A 6,722-nucleotide genomic window follows, 5' to 3' on the forward strand; every position below is an offset into this window, starting at 1 on the left:
TTGCCTTTCCAGCAATTCCAAAGATTTCTGATTTATTTTAACCAGTTTCATGAGCTCAGCCTCAAGTCTGAGCTAAGCTCACCAAGCCAGGACCAGGTGACTTTTGTGTTCCATAAAGTACCAGCCAGAAAAGAGTTTTATTTCACCCATTTTGAGCTTGATAAGGAGAGATAAAGAGTGGAATATGCCACACACTCAGGCAGCACTCAGTAAAAGAGTTTCTATTTTAACATTATTTTTATTTTTTATTATTTAATTTATCCTGTTTTGGGGGATAAACTTTGGAAAATTTGGATAAATTTAATTAATCCAAAAATGTTGGGATAATTCTGGATAAATTTGGATAAAACTAATTTATCAAAAAAAAAAAAAATCCACATAACTTCAATTCTCGGAGTTCTATCCTGAATTTGGATAGACTTTGAGGTACAAATACCAATGTTTGGCTCCTGGGAGGCCTTTGAGCTATTCCTGACTCAAATACTCATCGTGTCACTACTGAGGGGTTTTATTTAACACTTGTGAATCCCACACTGTTCCTCGTGTGCAGGCAGAGCATTTGCAGCCTCCAAACTCTGCCAACAGCTCTTCTTCACACATCACAGACAGCACAAACAGAAAGAGAGATAGATGAAGAAACTGTGGATTTATTTATCCTGAGCCCCCAGTTTAGGACAGAGTTTTAAGAGGATATTAGAAAATATGGGAGGACACTGTGGTTTGTGTTTCTGGGCTGGTTTCTGGCATGAAGTGGCAGCTGGTTGGCTCTCACAGCCTGGCAGGGAAAATCAGGGAGTTTTTTCTTCCCAAACCAGGGATTTTAACCCTCTGTGGCCAAAGCAGGAAATTTGAGGACTAAAAGATATCACTAAATGTCAAGGCTGTTGATAAAAAAAGGTTCTTTGTGATGGTGGAAAAAATGGGGTTGGGTTTTATAGAACTGACACTGATCTATTCATTTAATTGACATGTGTCTAATTACCCAAATTGCCCCTGCAGGCACAGGAGAGGTTTCTCACTGACAGGACTGACCAGATTGGCTCAATCACTGGCACTGAAATTGTTTTTTCAATATAAGGTTGTGACAATTTTTCACTGCAGAGTGGGAACCACGAGTGCTCTGGTGTTGTCAGGTGGTCTGTGCTTCCCTGACAGGATCCTCTGGTGATTGAGATCTCTGAGATGCTGCAAACCAACAGCTCAATCTTTCCTGGAGACTTAAAGCTTTGTTCTTTGCATTAGGAGATCCAAAGTTAAATCCCTGCTCCAAAAAAATAAACCCCAAACCTGCTGCAGGGAGCCGTGGGAATTGTTCGGTGTCCTAAAGGAATAGCAGAGCTCTGCCAGCATGAGGAAATAAAGGGGTTGTCAGGTGCCTTGTATCCACAATTCCCAAGGGATTCAAGTGGCTTATTGCTCAGATTACCTGGGATTGAACAGGGAAATCTATCACAGGGAAAAAAACCCAGCATTTGTAGGTGGACATGTTGCTTGAATGTGTTCCTGGTGCTTTTCTTGGTGCTCTGCACACTCATCATGGATAAACCATTAACTTCCTGTGCTTTTCCTCTTTCCAGCTTTTTAGCTGCACACTTGGAGCACTGGGGGAGCTGCCTGTGGGGAACAAGTGGGACTGTGCAGCTCCCTCAGCTCCTCTCAAATGGCTGGGTATGGGCTCTGATTTTTAGGGATGTATCTGCTTTGAAATTCTATATTCACAGTCCAGCCCTTGAATAAAGTCAGGGCTGGCAACAGGCTGTTCCCAAATCATTTCCTGAGCCATTGGTGCTCCTGCCTCAGCTCTGAGAGGGGCTTTTCCTGGTCCTGGATGAGCCAGCTCCTCAGGATGATGTCACCACAATGCAGAAATACATCCTATATTTAACATTCCCTCTTTTTCCCTTTTACTGTCTTTCTTGGATAAACACTTCAGTGCAAAGGTGTTTGGGAAGCAGACAAAAGCTGCTCCCAGTGCCATCCAGCATCCTGGCATTTTTCTCTGCTGCCTGTTGCTGTTGTATTCATTTCCCCCAGCATTCCTGTTGCACACAGGATCCTTAAAATCCCTACAACCCTCCCAAAAGCAATTTGGAGGCAGAGGTGGTGGGCACATACAGGGAAAAAAAATCCCTAAAACTAATCAGGTAAATAGAGGAGGGGTCATATTTGGAAGTTGGGGATGTTCCAAGTAAAAGAGAGGAGTCATCAGAGGTGTTTGATGCCATGGGAGGAACAGGAATTTGGCACCTTGTATTCCAAGGTGCTCTTCAAACTCCCTGGGCTGCTGAGCTGGATCTTTTAGAGCCTCCACACCTCTTGCCAGTGAAGTGGCTAAACATTAAATAGATTTGAGGCACCTGGTTGCTCCCCTTGGCTGTTTGTGCTCCTCCTTGGGGTGGGGTCTCATCTCCACTCTGTGTCTCCTCCTGTCACCCCTCCCCTTACAGGGAAATGCTCTTCCCTCAGCAGTGTCATTCCAGCTCCTGGTGTTTCCACCATAAAATCCCACAATGGTTTGGGTTGGAAGGGATTTTAAGGACCATCCAGTGCCATGGGCAGGGACACCTTCCACTAGCCCAGGCTGCTTCAACCTGGCCTTGGACACTTCCAGGGATGGGGCAGCCACAGCTTCTCTGGGAATTCCATCCCAGCCCCTCCCCACCCTCCCAGGGAAGGATTCCTTCCCAATATCCTACCAAACCCTGCCCTCTGGCAAGGAATTACTATCCCAAAGTACAAGGAATTCCTATGAAAGCCATTCCCCCTCCTGCCATCACCCCATGCCCTTGCCCACAGCCCACTTCAAATTAGATCTGATTATTAAAACCAGAGCTGTTCACAAAATCACAATTAAATCCACACAATCAGATGGATCCACACAACTGAAGGAATGTTGTGGAAATGGCAATAACTGGGAAACCAGGAACCAGGGAACCTGAAAATATTTGCCACAGAAGGAAAAGAAATGTGCACCCAGGGTCCTACAGCCTTTGAGGTGCTTTACACCCATCAAGTTGAGCTCTTTAGAAACAAATGTCCTTTTATATTTATAAAGCACCTCTGCTCCAGAGAACAGAAAGTGCAAGGAATTACTATTAAATGTTATATGGCAGTGCCAAGGCATTCTGAGATGGCAGCAAATCATTTTCACATTTCAGTAATTTATTGAAGAAGTTAATTCTTGAGGATTTTACTGTCAAACAGTCAGCAGGACTCAGAATTAACCTACAGTTCCCTTGATTCCAAAACAGCCACAGGAAGGGGGTTTTAAATGTACTTTTCCTCCTGTTTCATGGTAAATAAAGCAGCTCATGTCCTTGTGAGCGCTGAGGTCTGGCTGAGAAAATTCTAGAAAGCCAACAAGGCAAGGCCTGACTGCGAAGGCACAAAGGCAGCTTTGCTTTATCAGAAAAGGGAGCATGAAATTGTTTAAAAAATAAAAAAAAATTGCTTAAAAAAAAAAAAAAAAAGCCAACCCTCCAAACACAAAAATAGAAGCGGTGGAGTTTGCCCATGGTCTCTTGGCTCCAGGGAGTGGCCCACGATGCCAAGGACTTGTCATCAGGGGCACCAGCAGGACATGGGAAGGGCACGTTGCCCCCCTGCTCCTGCTGCTGCCCAAACTCCCGCTGGTTGTGTCACCAGCTCCTCCCGGGAATTTCTGTGGGTCCCAAAATGCCTCCCTGCCGCTGACACGGAGCTCAGGGAAGTCAAATAAAATACCTGCTGGTGACAGAAAGAGGAGATTTCCTCCATGTGAGAACTGGCATGTCAGAGTGTTCTCTGGAGGGAGCACAGCTGAATGTGATTAAAGGCTTCAAAAAAGGCATCAGGAAATATTTTTGGTTCTCTGTCGCTCATGGAATCACAGGAACCACGGCCTGAAACTGCTGGGACAACTGCTGGATGGTTTGTTTTCCTTGTTCCCTTTCTGCTTTGCTTTCCGTGAGAATGTTTGCACAACCCCCCGGCCGGGGTGGACTCTGACACCAGGGTTTATTTTTCCGGTTTCATCGCCGATGCCTCGGTTGAGTTCTGGTTCTCCAGCAGCAAAATTATCCAAACTGCCCTGCAGCCACTGAATTGCCACCAGAGCAGCTCCAGCAGAACTGGGTTGGAAGCACCTCACGTGGCAGAGGCTGAAGCCAGAGGGAAAAGTTCTTCAAGTTTGGAATGTTTCAGGTCAGACCCAAAAAAAAGCAAATTAGGCCTCCCCAAAAAGGGGCTGGAGGTGGCCAGGGAAGGAGCTCACTGCAGTCTGAGGGCAAAATGGGAAACTAGAGCAGAATGGGGGAGTGACCCTGGTTTGGTGGAGAAGGGAAAAAAAGAATTGCCTTCTTTTTCTGTCTGCTCAAACCTTGAGGAAGGACATTGAGGGGCTGGAGCAGGTCCAGAGAAGAGCAACGAGGCTGGGGAAGGGACTGGAGCACAAGTGCTGGGAGGAGAGGCTGAGGGAGCTGGGGCTGTTCAGCCTGGAGAAGAGGAGGCTCAGGGGAGACCTCCTCACTCTCTGCAACTCCCTGACAGGAGGGGGGAGCCAGCTGGGGGTTGGTCTCTTTGCCCACCCAACCATCAGCAAGACAAGAGGGCTCGGGCTTCAGCTGTGCCAGGGGAGGGTTAGGTTGGAGATTAGGAAGAATTTCTTTGCAGAGAGGGTGCTCAGCCCTTGGAATGGGCTGCCCAGGGAAGGGGTGGATTCTCCATCCCTGGAGGTTTTTAAGGTGAGCCTGGATGTGGCATCAGTGCCATGGGCTGGGAACCACGGCGGGGTTGGATCAAGGGTTGGACTGGATGATCTCGGAGGTCCCTTCCAACCCAGCTGATTCTGTGATTGATTCTCTGATTCTATGGTTCTGTGATTCCCAGTCTCTCCACACAGCTTTCTGGGACAACCCTTCAGGACACTGCCCGATGAAGAGAGACTGGAAGCACTAAAGAACCATAAAGGGCATTTATGTTCACTGGAACCTCTTCCTGCTGAAAGGACGTGGGTGCACCATAAACTCCTCCTCGATGGCTCCTCCTCCTGCTCCCTCAGGGGCAGAGCTGCTCCAGCCTTTCCTGTCCTCCCACCCCGACAGCACCTCCAGATCTCCCTCATTCCCAGCTCTGGATCTCCTCCATTCCCAGCTCTGGATCTCCTCCATTCCCAGCTCTGGATCTCCTCCATTCCCAGCTCTGGATCTCCTCCATTCCCAGCTCTCCTCCATTCCCAGCTCCTCTGCTCAGGAATTGAGAGACACGCAGGGAGAGGGATTGGAGCACAGTTTACAGCTCAGATCCATCAATGGCTCGTGCTGGGATGTAGATTTGGAAATATTTAGAGGCTAAAATAACCCCTGGGATTATCTTTTGTGATGCCTTGAAACCACTTTGCCATAAACACACAACTCCTCAAATGCTGTTGGAAGAGATTCCTGCCAGCTCTCCCTCGTTGCCTCTAAAATTGGAATTTTTTTGCAGGGAATTGCTTCATTTTTTTCCTTTCCAACTAGAATGATTCCCCAACATTTTCTAATTTCAGTCTGTGGATAAACAATTTCATTTTCAAGTTCAGTCTTCCTCCATTTAAGCCACAGCTCTTAAATGCTGTCAAAGTGCAGAGGCAGAACCGAGATAACCAACTAATTTTTAATCCTCTAATGGATTCTTTTTCCAAACCTTCATATTCATCTAGCTGACAATTTCTTCTAAATAACAAGAAAAATTTCCCTGCCAGTTTTCTGGGTGTGACAGTGCGTTTTCCAGACCCAGCAGCTCCCAAAAATCAACAGGAATAAACCACAAATTAATTGGTTCTATGGCTGTTCTCAAAATGGGCTTCCTGCATCTCCCTGGAATGGGACAAGCTGTGGGAAGCCTCAGAGAAGATAATTAAAGCATCTTCATCTGTTTACATTTAGACTTGCCAAATAATTTGTAGAAAGGGAGAAACATTGTGCCCTGGGAGGGATGGAAGGGTTTAATTGCATATTCTTAGAGAGCTGTAGAGAAATACAGAGAGAAGTGGTTAAGGGGGTTAAATCAATGTTTTTGCCACATTTACAAACAAAACATAGAAACATTATTAATAAAGTATAGAAAAGAGAGGGTGAAGATCCTACCATTGCAAACAATTTTGGATTGGAGTAATAGAATATAATTATAATAATATAATAATACAATAAACATAATGGGAATTTCTTCATTAAGGTCTCTGTTCTCCTTGCCTATTTTAGGTTTCAGCATCACCAGAGCAAGGAGTGCTTCCCACATATTGCTAAAATATCAAGAGCAGAGACAGTGCCCCTCAAAGAGTGGGATATTGGGAATCTCTGTTGGCCTCTGCCCCTCCAGACTGGCTGGCTGTGTGCAGGATGAGGGGCTTCACCCCTGCCAGGTGCCCCCAGGCAGTGAAAACCCTGCTCCTTTCAGCCCTTCATGCTGAGGTCCAGAGAAGAGCAACGAGGCTGGGGAAGGGACTGGAGCACAAGTGCTGGGAGGAGAGGCTGAGGGAGCTGGGGCTGTTCAGCCTGGAGAAGAGGAGGCTCAGGGGAGACCTCCTCACTCTCTGCAACTCCCTGCCAGGAGGGGGGAGCCAGCTGGGGGTTGGTCTCTTTGCCCACCCAACCATCAGCAAGACAAGAGGGCTCGGGCTTCAGCTGTGCCAGGGGAGGGTTAGGTTGGAGATCAGGAAGAATTTCTTTGCAGAGAGGGTGCTCAGCCCTTGGAATGGGCTGCCC

The sequence above is a fragment of the Chiroxiphia lanceolata genome, chromosome 28, assembly GCF_009829145.1.
Source record: "Chiroxiphia lanceolata isolate bChiLan1 chromosome 28, bChiLan1.pri, whole genome shotgun sequence".
NCBI lineage: Eukaryota > Metazoa > Chordata > Aves > Passeriformes > Pipridae > Chiroxiphia > Chiroxiphia lanceolata.